Below are 16041 nucleotides of genomic sequence, written 5' to 3' on the forward strand. Positions count from 1 at the left end.
GGTGCAGTCACTGTGGAAAACAATATGGAGGCTTTTCAGAAACTAAAAACAGAGCTACCATATTTCCCAGCAATTGCACTCCTGGTTACATATCTGGAAAAAATAAAAAACAATAATTTGAAAAGATACATGCACCCCAATGCAATAGCCAAGATATGGAAGCAACCCAAGTGTCCATCAATAAAGGAATGGATAAAGAAGTAGTACATATATATATATATATATATATATATATATATATGAATATCATTCAGCCATAAAAAAAAGAATGAATTCTGCTATTTGCAGTAATGTGGTTGGACCTAGAAAATAATACGCTTCGTGAAATAAGTCAGGCAAAGACAAATACTGTATGATATCCCTTATATGCGGAGCCTAAAAAATAAATGAATGTGTATAGCAAAACAGATACAGAGTCACAGATACAGAAAACAAACTAGTGGTTGCCAGTGGGGAGAGGAAAGGAGGAAGGAGTACAATAGGGGTAGGGGATTAAGAGGTATAAACTACTATATGTAAAATAGATAAGCAACAAGGATATATTGTACAGCACAGGAAATCATAGCCATTATCTTGTAATAATGCTTAAGGGAGTATAAACTGTAAAAATACTGAATCACTATGCTGTATACCTGAAACCAATATTGTAAATCAATTATACTTCAATAATAAAATAAATAAAAATTGAAAAATAAGGTAAAAAGCTCAAAGCATTTCCTCTAGATCAGGAACAGAACAAAAATACCCACTATCTCTTTTATTTATGGCCTACAGACACATGAAAAGGCACACAATATTTCTAATCATCAGAGAGACGCAAATCAAAACCACGATGAGATACCATCTCACACCTGTCAGAATGGCTGCTGTCAAAAATGCAACAAATAACAAGTATTGGCAAAGATGTGAAGAACTGTGCACTGTTAGTGGGATTATAAATTGGTGCAGCCACTGTGGAAAACAGTATAAAGGGGCCTCAAAAAATTAAATATAGAACTACCATTTAATCCAGCAATTTCACTTTTGGGTATTTACCTAAAGAAAACAAAAACACCAATTTGAAAAGATATATGCACCCTATGTTTATTGTAGCATTATTTATAATAGTCAAGACATGGAAGCAACCTAAGTGGACATCAATAAATGAATGGATAAAGAAGATGTGATATGTAATCAATGGAATATTACACAGCTATAAAAAATAATGAAATCTTGCCATTGGGACAACATGGATGGGTCTAGAGGGGATTAGGCTAAGTGAAAAAAGTCAGGTTAAAAAAAGATGATTAACACATGATCTTACTTATACGTGGAATCTAAAAAATAAAGAAATCAAACACACAAAACAAAAAACCAGAATCATAGATACAGAGAACACACAACTAGCTGCCAGAGGGGAGGAGAGTGGGGATGGTGGGAGAAATAGGTGAATGGAATTAAGAGGTACAAACTTCCAGTTATAAAAGTAAAGTCATAGGGATGTAATATACAGCGTAAGAAATATGATCAATAATACTCTAATAACTTTATATGGAGACAGATGGCTACTAGACTTAACATGGTGACCACTGTATAAAATATACGTTAAATCACTATGTTATATATCTGAAACGAACACAATGTTTTTTCAACTATATTTCAATTTTAAAAGTTTTTTGATGACATAAAAATTTTTTTTAAATTAAAAGGAATAAAGCAAACACTGTTCAAACTACCCTCGGTAAGTTTTTACCAATAAATAAAGTGTAGGCATACTTCAGAGATGTGGCAGGTTTGGTTCCGAACCACTGCCATAAAGGGAATACCTCAATAACGTGAATCACACAAGTTTTTTGGTTTCCCTGTGCATACTAATATCTTAAGTACGCAATAGCATTATGTCTAAAAAAAAAAAAAGTGTGCATGCCTTAAATAAAAAACATTGCTCAAAAATACTAACCTTCATCTGAGCCTTCAGTGAGTTGTAATCTTTTTGCTGGGGGAGGGTTTTGCTTCAATGTTGACGGCTGCTGACTGATCAGGGTGGTGGCTGCTGAGGGCTGGGGTGGCTGTGACAGTTTCTTAAAACAAGACAACCCAATAAAGTTTGCCACATCGATTGACTTTTCCTTTCACAAACGATTTCTCTGGATCATTTAATGCCGTTTCATAGTTATTTACCCATAGTAGAACTTCTTTCAAAATTGGAGTCAATCTTGTCAAACCCTGCTGCTGCTTGTTCAGCTAAGTTTATGTCATATTCTAAATCCTTGTCATTTCAACAGTCTTCACAGCACCCTCACCAGGAGCAGATTCCGTCTCAAGAAATCACTTTCTTTGCTCATCCATAAGAGGTAACTCGTCATCCCTTAAGGTTTTATCATGAGATTGCAGCGATTCAGTTACATCTCCAGGCTCCACTTCTAATGCTCGTTCTCTGGCCATTTCCACCACATCCCCAGTTACTTCCTCCACTGAAGTCTTGAACCCCTCAAAATCATCCAGGAGGGTTGGAATCCGCTTCTTCCAAACTCCTGCTAATGTTGATATTTTGACCTCTTCCCATGAATCACAAATGTTCTTAATAGCATCTAAAATGGTGAATTCGTTCCAGAAGGTTTTCAATTTACTTTTCCCAGATCCATCAGAGGAATCATTATCTATGGCAGCTGTAGCCTTACCCAACATCTTCCTTAAATAATAAGACTCGAAAGTTGAAATTACCCCTTGAACCATGAGCTGCAGGATGGATGTTGTGTTAGCAGGCATGGAAACAACATGAAACTCATTGTACATCTTCATCAGAGCTCTTGAGTGACTGGTTGCATTGTCAATGAACAGTAATATTTTGAAAGGAATATTTTTTTCTGAGCAGCAGGTCTCAACAGCCCACTTGGTCTTGGCCCATTGATAAAGCACAGGCAGAGCAAATTTAGCATAACTCTTAAAGGCCCTAGGATTTTCAGGATGGCAAATGAACACTGGCTTCAACTTAAAGTCACCAGCTGCGTTAGCCCCTAACAAGAGAGTCAGTCTGTTCTTTGAAGCTTTGAAGCCAGGCATTGACTTCTGCTCTCTAGCTATGAAAGCCCCAGGTGGCATCCCCTTCCAGGATAAGGCTATTTTGTCTGCAATGAAAATATGTTATTTTGTGTAGCCATTTTCATTAATTATCTTAGCTAGATTTTCTGGGTAACTTGTTGCAGTTTCTACATTAGCATTTACTGCTTCACATGCACTTTTGTGTTATGGAGACTAATTAAAAATACTAATTTAAACATTTTTCGCAGATGACGACTTTCTTACTACATATTGATGGGTTTTGTTCAAACACATGTTCATTTGTGTATATAAACCTTTGATGCTACGTGGTAGTACCATGGTATTTTAAACATTATGCTATGATCAGAAAAGAAGCAGTGCAAATTTTGTGTATGAATTATGTATTCCCATTAAATGCATATTAATTTATGTCAACAGACCAAAAATTCACAGAGCTCAGAGAGGGAAAAGTAAATCATTAGATCTCCACAAAACAGATATGCTCTTAACATCTTAACTCAAAAATCCTTGCTATATTCATTTAGTGGGAGAAAAGAATTGTTGTTAAAGTTTTAATTTAATTTTATTTTTTGGTTTTGTAGTATTTCTTACAGATGTATAAGATGTATAAGAGCTGTATGTCATATACACATAGTTTATATGTGTATAGGTTAAATATTATTATAATGAGAATAGTTAAAAGTTATTTACCTTAAAAGGAATTTTTAATTAAGTTTGAGAAATATGTAACAAGATCTTTGAAAATGTTGATAATTTTGTCATAACTCTATAACTCATAATAATACTTCTGTAAAAAATAGTATTTTATTAAAATTCAGTTTAGAAGTATTTTTGAAGTCATAATATTCCCTCTGTTGTTTATTATAAATATTTAAAATTTTAGTGATATTATAAACTAGTCAGGGTTTATTGGATTGGCTTGCTTTGATAAATAACTATGACTTCAGACACTGAGAAAACTCATTCTGTTTGTAAATCACAACTTATCAAATGTATTAGAACAAAAGCAATTCACAAATGCTAAGTATTCACAAACTGATAAGTATGGTATGTGTTTTGAAGAGCTGGCAGCCTCAATATACTTTTTGTGAAAACTGGATTTTTAAAAGATATTTCTGATAATTTCCCTGTTGGTTGAGTTAAAAAGTTTTTGTTAGCAGCTAGGGTATATAATGAGAAAACTGAAGATTGAGGACATTCCATTGGTCCATTTGTTACAGCTAATGGTATACCAGTATAAAGGCATTTCCTGATGATTTTTTCCATGCCTCTCCATTTCAACAAACCTGAAAGATATAGCTCATGCCTCCAGTGGAAGCAAACAAGCCAGCTGGGAATTTGTCCAACTTTGAAAAACAGGAAAAACAACAAAACAAGAATGTCTATTAGAGAAAGAAAGCCTTTTTTTTAATTGAAAAATCATTGGCATACAATGCTGTGTTAATTTCAGGTGTACTACATAATGATCTGACACTTGTATACGTTATGAAATGACCACCATGATAAGCCTAGTAACTATCTATCCCCATACAAAGTTATTACAATATTATTGAGCATACTCCTTATGCTGTACATTACATCCTCCGTGACTTACTATATAACTGGAGGTTTGTAGCTTTTAATCACTTATTTTGCCTACAACCTCCTATTCCCCTTCCTTCTGGTAACCACCTGTTCGGTTTGTTCTCTGTATCCATGAGTCTGGCTTTGTTCTATTTGTTTGTTTTTAGATTCAACATATAAGTGAGATCATATGATACTTTTACTATCTCTGTCTGACTTATTTCACTTAGCATAATGCCCTCTAAATCCGTCCATGTTGTCGCAAATGGCAATATATCATTCTTTCTTATGTCTGAGTAATATGTCATTGTGTAGATATACCACATCTTCTTTATCCATTTATCTATCAACAGGCACTTAGGTTGCTTCCATATCTTGGCTATTGTAATAATGCTGTAACGAGCCTTGGAGTACATATACCTTTTAGAGTTAGTGTTTTTGTTTTCTTTGAAGAAATACCCAGAAGTGCAGTGGCTGGATCATATGGAAGTTTTATCTTTAATTTTTTGAAGACCCTTCATACTGTCTTCCATAGTGGCTGCACCAATCTACATTTCCACCAACAGTGCATGAGGGCTCCCTTGTCTCCACATCCTTGTCAACTTATCATTTGTTGTCTTTTTGATAGCCATTCTGACAGGTGTAAGGTGGTATCTCATTGTGGAGAAAGCCATTTTTTTAAAGTGGAAAACACGCATAACTAGAAGCTCTCCCTGCTCTTGATTCCCTTTTGCTCCCAACCAACAACCAACTGAATGGGCCTTGCAACCTTGGACTACTACTGTTCTATGGGCAACGTAAAGATGGCATTTCCTTGTTCTTAGAAGGGAAGTGTTCCAAAGTGAATCCTTATGATGACTGGTTTAGTGAAGAGCAGATTATTTTTGTGGGAAAGCTAATCAAAGAAAGTTATTGGGGACTTAACCTGGAAATATTCAATAATACCTTTAGTGTGGTCAGTTAGTTTTACACATTGAAATCTGCTTAAGATTAATTTTTACCAATTTTGCAGAAAGAGCATATGAAAATGGCAAACATACTAGATATAAATAAGCCACATTTAAGCTTCATTTTATGACTTGATTGTTTAAAGAGTATATAAGCCAACACTATCTAAGGCAAGATAGCTTAATGATTCAGGAGGCCAGACTCATTTCTTTATTTGCACTGACTCACGTGTTGACTTCTGCAAATTATTTCCCCTTTCTGTATCTGTTTTATATCTTTAAGTGAAATGGATAGACTAGCTCTGACATTTTCATCCAAAGCTTGCATGGATATACCTCAGAGGTCTCTAGGGATCACAATGGAGAGTGATTGAGCAGAGGTCTACCTACCAATCTCTCACCCTCATCCTCATTCAACATGAAATACTGCTATTATATATTTATATGCTGGGTTTAGTGGAAGTACTTTTTAGAGAAAAACGGACCTAGAAATATGTTTTTAAGTGCTCGTAACTATGAGAATGGATTCTCTATGGTGCCTTCTAACACTTGTGATTAAATCTACTAGCAATGGAAATTAGCATTCAGAACTTGTTATTACTGTTAATAATGACACCACCATGTCACTAAAAGACAGACATTTTGATATAATAAGTTCCCGCACTTAAAACTAGGTTGTGAGGCACACATTTGTTTATAAGTTGGCTATTTGGGAGGTGGAAAGCATTTTTCCATAGTTTTTCAGGTGAAGTGGTTAGGCTAGCTGGGGAGAAATAAAGAAAAGAAAAAAAAAAACTAATTTAACTGCTAAAGTTAAAAACAGTCTGTGAAAGAAAAATGTTGCCTGCCATATTAATTAAAGGATGTTGCAGTCATCAAGCCATCACCCTACAGCTGCCCCCAACAGTGAGCCCTGAGGCAACTCAGGATGGAAACAGGATGCCCACCATTAAGCCCTCAGCCACTGCACCCACCACCAAAGGTGCACCCAAAGGGGACTCAGGATGGGGAGAAAAACCAGGATACTGACCCTAGATACCTCAGGTGCATATCAAAGGAATGATTTCAATGAGCCCAGACTCCTGAATCTGCCCATACTTAGAAAAGCTCTAAATTCCTTGACTTGAGATACCTGATTTTCTTTAACTAACAGTAACCTTTTGATGTCCCGACTACCTGGTCTTTGTTGCAAAAATTCCTATATATCCCAGCTCCTCCCTTACCTCTTTGGAGCAGACCCTCAGGGCAATCTGAAAGGCTGTCTCCTGGGTTTGATGTCCTCAGAAGGTCCTCCTAATAAAACATAATTCTCAACTTTAGGTTGTGCATTTTTTTTCAGTTGACAAGTCCATTTTACAATAAAGAAGACTGAGAAAAATACTCACAAAAGCTGCAATTAAATTTCAGGAAGAAAAACAGTATTGTAGATTGGCTTTTTAAATCTTTATTTTTAACATTTGAAGGCAAATGACTTTAGAGACATTTAATCTATTTCACTGTCTTCTGTGGTTTCAGAAGTTGTCCAGCGAGAAATGATTTGAAAGACAACTCTTTACTGATATTGGCATAGTGATTGTGAATTAAAAAAAAAAAAAAAAGCCAGTAGTCATTTAGCTTTATTCAGATGAGAGATTTGCTCAACGTCATTTAGGTCCTGATATTCCTCTCCAAGCTAAAGCAAACTAAAAATTTTGAGTTAAAAGTGGGGGAAAAGAAAAAAGAAAAAAAATAAATAAAATGCTGATTCTAAATTTTTACAAAGTGGGAGAAAAGTCAGTGACAATAGCTTTCTCTATCTAACTATCCTTACTTCTGTTCAAATGTATGGGTTTCTAATCAAAAGATGCTAATAACTCTGGGAGTAACTCTATTAAGACTGGTGGAATGCTTACATGTTTTAGAGTCTTCCTGGGGTAAAAAGTTTTTAAAACATCAGTAAATGGAGATCTAGAAAAATAAAAGTTAAGAGAATCTAAATATCTAGATAATTTTTCAATATAGATGCAAATATCTATTATGTTGAGGGCTATTAATTCTACTTAACTAAAAATATCATATTTAAAATGCTTTCCAATATTCTCTAGAAAAGTCTATTTCACTTATGTTGTAATATTTTCAGGCTAAATATTGTAATGGATGAAGATGTTTCAGAATCCATGGCTCATTAACGCATGCTTCAACATTCTGAATAAATGGGAAAAACTTCAAAAGTGATCATAAACATTTCTATAAAATTCTGTTTACCAACCTTAGTTTTTAGATGTTTATATCTTTTTCATCCTCTAACAGTAGAATAATTGGGCATCCCACAAAGATTTTAGTTTCCATGAGCCTAATTGTGGAAAATGAAAATTTCATATCATTATATTCCAACACTATATTTACATGATCATTCTGACCTAAAGGTTAATACACACTGGATCCTTTGCATATATTCTGAAACCTTGCAATCATGAAGGAAAATTTTAGTAATCTGTATTAAGTTACATCATTAAAATAAAAATTCTCCCATACCTTTATATTTTAATCACTAATACAGGACTTCTTTATTCACAAATACACAAAATTCCTTTTCCCACTTTTATGATAGAAATGCATGTGTGTTCTCACACCAAAAAAACCATCCTTCCAATTCCCCACTTCCCCTATTAGACCATAAATTTCACTGCACAAGAAATCTGAAGTTTGATTATATTCCCACAAGATTATAAACATTAGAAGGAATGTGCTTCTTAGGCAATTATCTTTAGGAAGGTAGAATGCACTCTTCCAGGCAGAGGTTTCTTTTTTATGTGAGCACGACTGATCGTCACATATAGTAATTCTATGTCATTTGGGGGAGATAGGCATCACCAAATGCACACACATGTGTCATGTGGTATATGAAAATTATGCCTTGATTAGATTTTTGTTTAATTTCAGGAAATGCTACAGTTTCTTGGAAACATAAATTTCAGAAGGAAAAAAGAATGATTCCTTTTTCTGGGAAAGCAAAACCAAGGACCAAATACGACTTTCATTTATAAAATGTCTACATGATCTTCCAATAATGTCAGTGTACTGTTGGATGATGTCTTCCTTCTATATTTTCTTTCTCCTTCTGTGAAAGCTAAAAGTAACGGGATGAGAGAGAGAGAGAGAGAGATTATAGATTACAGGGTTCTTCATCAGCAATTTGAATCTCCTTGCTGTCTTGGTGATACATGGCACATGTATGAAGACACCTAATCAAAAAATGTATTTACTATAGATAAGATTGTAAATACAATATTGTAAAAAATTATACTTACGTAACAAATATGTTTCTATTAATTTCTTGCCTACTGTTATTATATAAGATGTACCATACAATGTTTCTCAGTTCTTGGTCACGATTTTCCCAATCATGAAAAAGGACAATGGCTTCTAAAACTCAAAAGCCAGGTAACAGTCTTTTGTATCCTATCAAAATTAATTGAGTTTGTAAATAAAGGGCTCGTAAGATTCTTTTTCTGAACCCTGTTTCTGAAGCCTTAACCCAGAATCTTCATAAAATTTATTACAAATACAAAAATGTAGACTTTTATTTAAATGCAAATTAAAACATACCCATTTCAGAAAAGATATTTAAATTGAGTTACAAAATATCAAGAGGTGGTTTCAATCAAAAGTGGAATGAAAAGTGATAATATAGTTGGACTATAAGTGAAGCACCAGAAATAAGATTGAAAATATCTTAGGTAGTAGTTTAAGTAACTAGAGCAGCTAAAAAACAAAACAGAAAAACTTAATGTCATATATATCCACATACAATATAAGCTGATTTACACCTGGTTGCCCACATTTAAATATGGCTTTTTAAAAATGTTTTATTACAGTATCATATAGTACAGTGTGGCTCAAGGAGCTTCTACATGTATCTGTGCAACCAGGTAATCACCAGCCAGGTCAAGACATAAGACATTTCAAAAGTTTCCCTCATGCCCCATCACTGCACACCTCAGGTAACCACCATTCTCTCTAACTTATCACAACAGGTTAGTTTTGCCAGTTCTTAGACTTCATATAGCAAAAATCATACGGTATATATTTTGTGTGACTATTTTCTTTTCCTTATTCTTGTATATGTGATATTTATCTATGCTGTTGAGTGTAACAGCCATTCATTCATTTCTAAGTAGTATGCCACTGACTAGGTGTACCATGAATTCTATATACAAGCATGTTACTGGTAATGGACAGTCCAAGATTCTCATTTCTCACTACATGGGTTATTCAAGGATGCCCACCATAGTCTCTATTGCTACCTCTCATCTCCATAGGAGAAGAAACAGTGGTGAAACCAAAAGGGGAAGCTCTCCATCTTTTATGCAGTAGGATGATATGTTTTTCTTTGTTCCCTACATTTTAATTATCGTAAGTAAATAAAACGCTGAGCTCAGAATTCAAAAGCCACAGAGAGCCACTCCCTTAATAGAATGGCAGGACTCAATGACTGGTAAACATGAAGCAACTCTGTGAGCAAAAGAGTAGGAAGTGGAAGGGAATTTGATCTTAACAGAGATATTTTAGCCATTCTTCAGGTGAAAGGAAGTAAGTGTTTGGGAACATACAAGCAGGCGGTCACATATTGATGGACCTGATTTGAGAAGGATGTTACTAGTGTTAACTGATGCATATAAGAACTCATAACAAATTCAGGTTCAAAATTTCCTTTTGCTCGATAGATATTTATAGGTCATTTGATCTAAAAATATGTTTTAGCTTTCCCAAACAGCTCAAGTAATTTTCCAGACTATAAATGTGTGAAGCATATTCTATGTAATTAACTTATCATGGTTTATTTCCTGTTATCTTAGTATCTCCAGCTCTTTCCTTTGCAAGGGACCTGGATGACAGTCCTTTCATTCTGAGTTATGGTTTGCATTTCAGCAAATAAATATATATTATGCAAGATCAAGGTCATTTTGAGGTAGTTCATGTTTTCTTTTCTGCAGCAATTAAATGTGCTTTGATAATAAACATGTTTTACAATCTTAAAAACTTTGATAGAAAACATATATTCAAAAATAATTTTATTTTATTCCTTAAAGTTTGTTTTTATAGGCTTTTATATTTCTAAGATGGGGAAAATTTTTCTCACTGCAAGATATTAACTTTTAAAGAAGTAATAGACATTTTCCAATTATGTGTTCCATTTTGTTTCACATTTTCTCTTATTTATTGAATTATTTACTCACTCTTATTTCACTCACACCACACTCCAAAATTCAAACTACTCTCTCTTAACTCACCATTTTTAGTTCTAAGAAAATTATTGACATTTATAGATGTCACAGTAAATCAGTATATCATAAATTATATACTATTAAAATAAGACATCTGTAATTTATACATGATTATTATTGAAGTATTATAAATATTATTTTTTAACCATCTGTGATATTGAAATAAATTAACATACTTGATTTGGTCAATAATCTGTAAGTGCTTCTTCCTTCTACAAATTTTTTTTTTTTTTTTTTTTTTGCGGTACACGGGCCTCTCACTGTTGTGGCCTCTCCCGTTGCGGAGAACAAGTTCCGGATGCGCAGGCTCAGCAGCCATGGCTCAGGGGCCCAGCCGCTCCGCGGCATGTGGGATCTTCCCGGACTGGGGCACGAACCAGTGTCCCCTGCATCGGCAGGTGGACTCTCAACCACTGCCCCACCAGGGAAGCCCCCTTCTACAACATTTTAAGTTTTAGTTGTACATCATTCAAATAAGGAAAAAATTTATTTTTGAGAAAATATAAAATCATGATGCTTAATTTTGTATAAATAATTCAATATCCCTATATTTATATACAGATTATATGTTGCAGTGTTATAAATAATCTTCACTCTGCCTTTGAAAAAATGACAACAATCTTTTATTGTAACAAAGTGGGTCAATTTTTCTCATTCTTCTAAAATGCTTGTTTCTATATTATAGAACAAATTTGTTGCTTTAAAAACAAAATTTTGAAGATAATCCATTTTTAAAAATAAAAATTCCTAAACCTTACACTATTCTAAAATAGTGAAATCATGAAATTTTTATGGAATAGTGTAGTGTTATGCATTGATAATCTTTTAATAATTATTTCAAACTGTTGATATTCTGGAATTGCCGACCATAATTTAGAAAAGGAGTCAGTAACAATACCATCTGATTATACTGTGTTAAGTATAGTTTTGTCCCAACTAACCTTATTTTCTGTGGTGACAGAATTAGCAATTTGCACATTGTTGATAAAGTAAACCCTTAATTTAGTTTAGACATTATCAAAATCTTTCATGGTGTCTCATCTACAACATTGGGGAGCTATGTATTGTATGACTCAATAGTGTACCTGAATGATAAACCTCTAAAGAGTGTAGATTAATGGATTCACAGGCAATGTGTAGGGGGGCTTTTTATGGACTGATATAAAGCCGTCAATGATTTGATCAACAACCTGGAAGATGAGAGAGAAGGCATGGTTATCAAATTTGTGAATGCTTAGAAACCAGAAAGGTTAATTAATATAAGAAATAAGATGCAAGAAAATGACGCTGACTATGACGAGCCAGGTCAACATGATAAAGTTTGACAGGTAATATAAATGTAGAATTATGAATTACACACTAAAAGATATATAAAAGTAGTATGGGATTGACATATATACACTAATATGTATAAAATGGATAACTAATAAGAACTTGCTATATAAAAAATAAAATAAATAAATAAAAGGAGTAGTGGAAACCAGCTTGATGGTGAATATGTGCGTGTGTGTGTGTGTGTGTGTGTGTGTGGTAAAAGACTCAGTGGTTTTATTTACAAATATTTACAAATAAATTTAGTGTTAACTAAGTATAACAGATGACAGGTAAAGGCTCAAGGAAGCTTGAGTTGCATTAATTAAAAAACTGTGTCTTGAAGAAGAGAAATACCAGCTCCTCTGTGCTTTCTCTGGTTGTACCAAGAAATTTATGTACAAGTTTGGGAACCACATTTTAAGATTAACAACAAAAAACTGGATAAGTTTTCCATCAGTGATGTTTAATCTTTGGGAGATCACAGATAGTATTTCACTGGGAATCTACAAGAAGCTATGTAGATATCTCCCCAAGAAAAATGTGCTTAATATCTACACACAAAATTTTATTTACAATATCAGAAGGTTTGCAGCATTCCTTGAAACCCATGTATGAATTCTCTAGATATCTGTGGACTTCAACTTAAGAATCTCTGATCTAGGACCACATAGTGAGGTGGTGAGGGTTGTTGATTCCCTAACATATGAAAACAGTTAAAGGAATTGGAGATGTTTAGTCTGGAGTAAAGAATACCAAAAGGGTAAGGGCAAAATAGCCGCCATCAAATATTTAAAGAATTTTCATGTTCAAAAGTTATTCCATTTATTTTATGTATCTCCAATGAGAAGAATAGAAACACCAGAGAGACACATTTTGTGTAAGTAGAAATAGGATAAATTATAGGAATTTAATTCAGTTTAACATTCAGTCAGTGCTTTCCACATGGTATGCTAGACTGGGAGGGGAAATGTAAATATCAAATGAATAAAACATAGTCTCTTTCTTTAGTATGTTCAGAGAAGAAAGTTTCAGCTCAAAAAGCAAATCTCCTTTAAGGAGGAATTAAGAAAAATATATGCCAGCCCTTTTATGACTATATGGTACAGATATAAACCTAGAGCAGATTTTCATTATTAGGAAAATAATGATTTGAATGGCCCCAATTAGTAATGCAAATGGATAGCATTTACTAAACAGTAACTTGTGAGACTACCCATAACTTTTATTTTGAAATTTCCTGGGTATATAGAGGTGATAGTTGGAGTATGGATGAAAAGGTATGCATAGGGGCCAAGGAGCATCTTGAGAAAAAGGAATCCAGATTTCTTCCCCTTTGAGAACCCACTTTATTAGAGTATCCGTCATGACTGAAATGTTCCGGATGGATATTTCCTTGGAGGAAAAGAACCTCAACCTAAAATTCAACCTGAAAAGTGACAGCAGACCCTACTTGTTCTTAGGTGAAAGCTGGTTCTAGCAGAGCATGTTGTTGCTTAGGCTGAAAACCCTGTCTGACCCAGCCACATTGACGGAGCAGTTCTATTTTAAGTAAAATGTTCTAGCATGTCAGTGTAATCCAGGAGAGCTGTAAGCTTGAGAGCACAGAGTATCTGGAGATTTTTTTGTAGTCTCTATGGGAACCTGGACTGGCAAAAATATGTATCTATAATACTAAGACTATATACAATTAGATATCTTTCAAGTCTATAAGTATCCATTTCTTATGACAAACGAAGGAACGCTAGCCTTTTACCCACGCTGTTCTTCGCTTTATGCCAATGGCTGACTTTAAGAATTATGGTATCTGTGTTGTTTAAACTGCTCACATGACTTTCTCTGAAGGATACATACCTAATAGATTTTTATTCATGTACTTATATATTTAGCTAACTTCTTAGTCCCCAAAAGAAAGACCATATAGCTAAATTTAAGAAAATAATAATACTCCCTAGATACTGATTTATTAAAAAGACCACTTGTGCCCCCAAAGCAGCTCTGTGGGTCTACAGATATTAGCAAAATGATTTCCATGTAAAGTCAAGGACTTTACTGACATTTAAGTTTCCTAGATGGTTGAAACTGCTACATGCTTTCAAAGACAAGCACCAAAAAAGCTATCATTAAGAATTATTATTTTCTATAGCTACGAATCCATTTTTACCCAGGACCTAAGCCTTTCATTGTGATTTCTCCAACCTGAAGTGAGTCATGAAATCGTTTGACGAATTAGATGCAATTTGATGAGATTTTTGTGTTTGTTAGCTCAGAGGACTTCTTGACGCTGAACGATAAAATAAAAATGTTACATTTTGAACTATCCTTTTGGGGAAAAATTATATGCCTAAGGGCCGAACCCACAGAGAAATAAATTCTGAATTCCCAGAATATTTTTACAAGATGTATTCCTCCATCTTCATTCCCTTCCCACCCCCAGCAATAACAAAAACAAAACAGCAACGAAAATATTGCAGAAAACCGCTTTCAGAGGTGTGGTTTAGCCAGTTCAAGTGCAATATGCATCACCCCATGGCACTACAGTCATCCTCGGCAAAATAATTCTACAGTATCAGTTTCCTAGCCCTGCTTCCGCTCTGTTCAGCACAGCCTGGGAAGCACAGCTAGCCTGGAGTGCCAGCCTGTCAGTCAAAAACTTTGATGTTGTGCCAAACATGTGCAGAGCACCATGGTTTTCACTATGGGAACTCAAGGGAAATGTCTGTTTCTGTGTGATTGTGTTTCTACAGAATACAGACATTTCTGGAAATTCCACTGGGTAGGATAGAGAAGAATGTGGAAGAAGAGAAAGATTTTCTAGGAGAAGATTAGTATATGAAGGGTGACCTGGGATACTTTTCAAAATAGAAGAATACAAAACTGGTTCTAACTATCCTAGGAGATACCGATTTGGTCAGTAACAATAACTTGTACATTATCGGCAATGCATATAGGTTTCCACTGGCTTTTGGAAAGGATCCAGACTATTGTTTTAAACATGATGCATTTATGGGTGTATGTTTGTGTGTGGACATGCACAGAGACCATACAAACCAGTACAGAAATGCTGGGGTCAACTGAAAAGAGAATCTGGAAGTTTCTCAGATGGGCAGATAAAATTGCATCTATTCTGGAAAGGCAAACATAGATCTATTTTGCATGGTTTATGTTCTTCTAAAGCTGAACATCCTCTCTGGATCCCTAAACTCAATTTCAAAGACTATCTCTGCTTTGTTCTGGCACATTATGCTTATTACAGAATTATGTTTCCTTCAAAGTTATTAGTTGAGAGAAGAACAGTTGCCAAATACAAAAAAATTGACTTCCGTGTATTGCATTTTTCTTCACAGATCAAGTAAACTTTAAAAAAACATTGTGAACTGAAGTTTTGGATGGCATTCATTGTTCTTCTTTTCAAATTTTAAGAGTCCTGGATGTCTTGCATACAAATCAAATTGTATTGGAACTGTAGCACTTTGATAAGAAGCCTCAGATACTGCCTCCCCTATCCCCACATGGCAGGACTCTCCGTTATTGGAACCATCTTTTACCAAGCTGCCAACTTCCTCTTTTGCTAAATGCTCATAAAACTCTATCTTCTCACTGACTCTCTTCTTGAGTTCACATTTTGTTCCTTAAGGGTCTATTCTCTGAATCATGTAATTTTTCTTCTTGTTTCTTTTGGCCACCTACACACCCTACGCCCTCTACCTAATGTCACTTGAGAATTATCTTTACCTCTTGGAGGCACTGCCATTTCCATCACTAGAACAAGGACTGTAGATGTAAAGGCCCTTTCCTTGATTGTAATAGCAAAAGCAAGGCTATTAAATTGGAGTTACTGCTAGCCGCAGTGAAGTTCTCTTCAGATCAAACATCTTTTTTTATCCTGTCTGCCTGTTCTCCCTGAAAAA

The sequence above is a fragment of the Phocoena phocoena genome, chromosome 14, assembly GCF_963924675.1.
Source record: "Phocoena phocoena chromosome 14, mPhoPho1.1, whole genome shotgun sequence".
Taxonomy (NCBI): domain Eukaryota; kingdom Metazoa; phylum Chordata; class Mammalia; order Artiodactyla; family Phocoenidae; genus Phocoena; species Phocoena phocoena.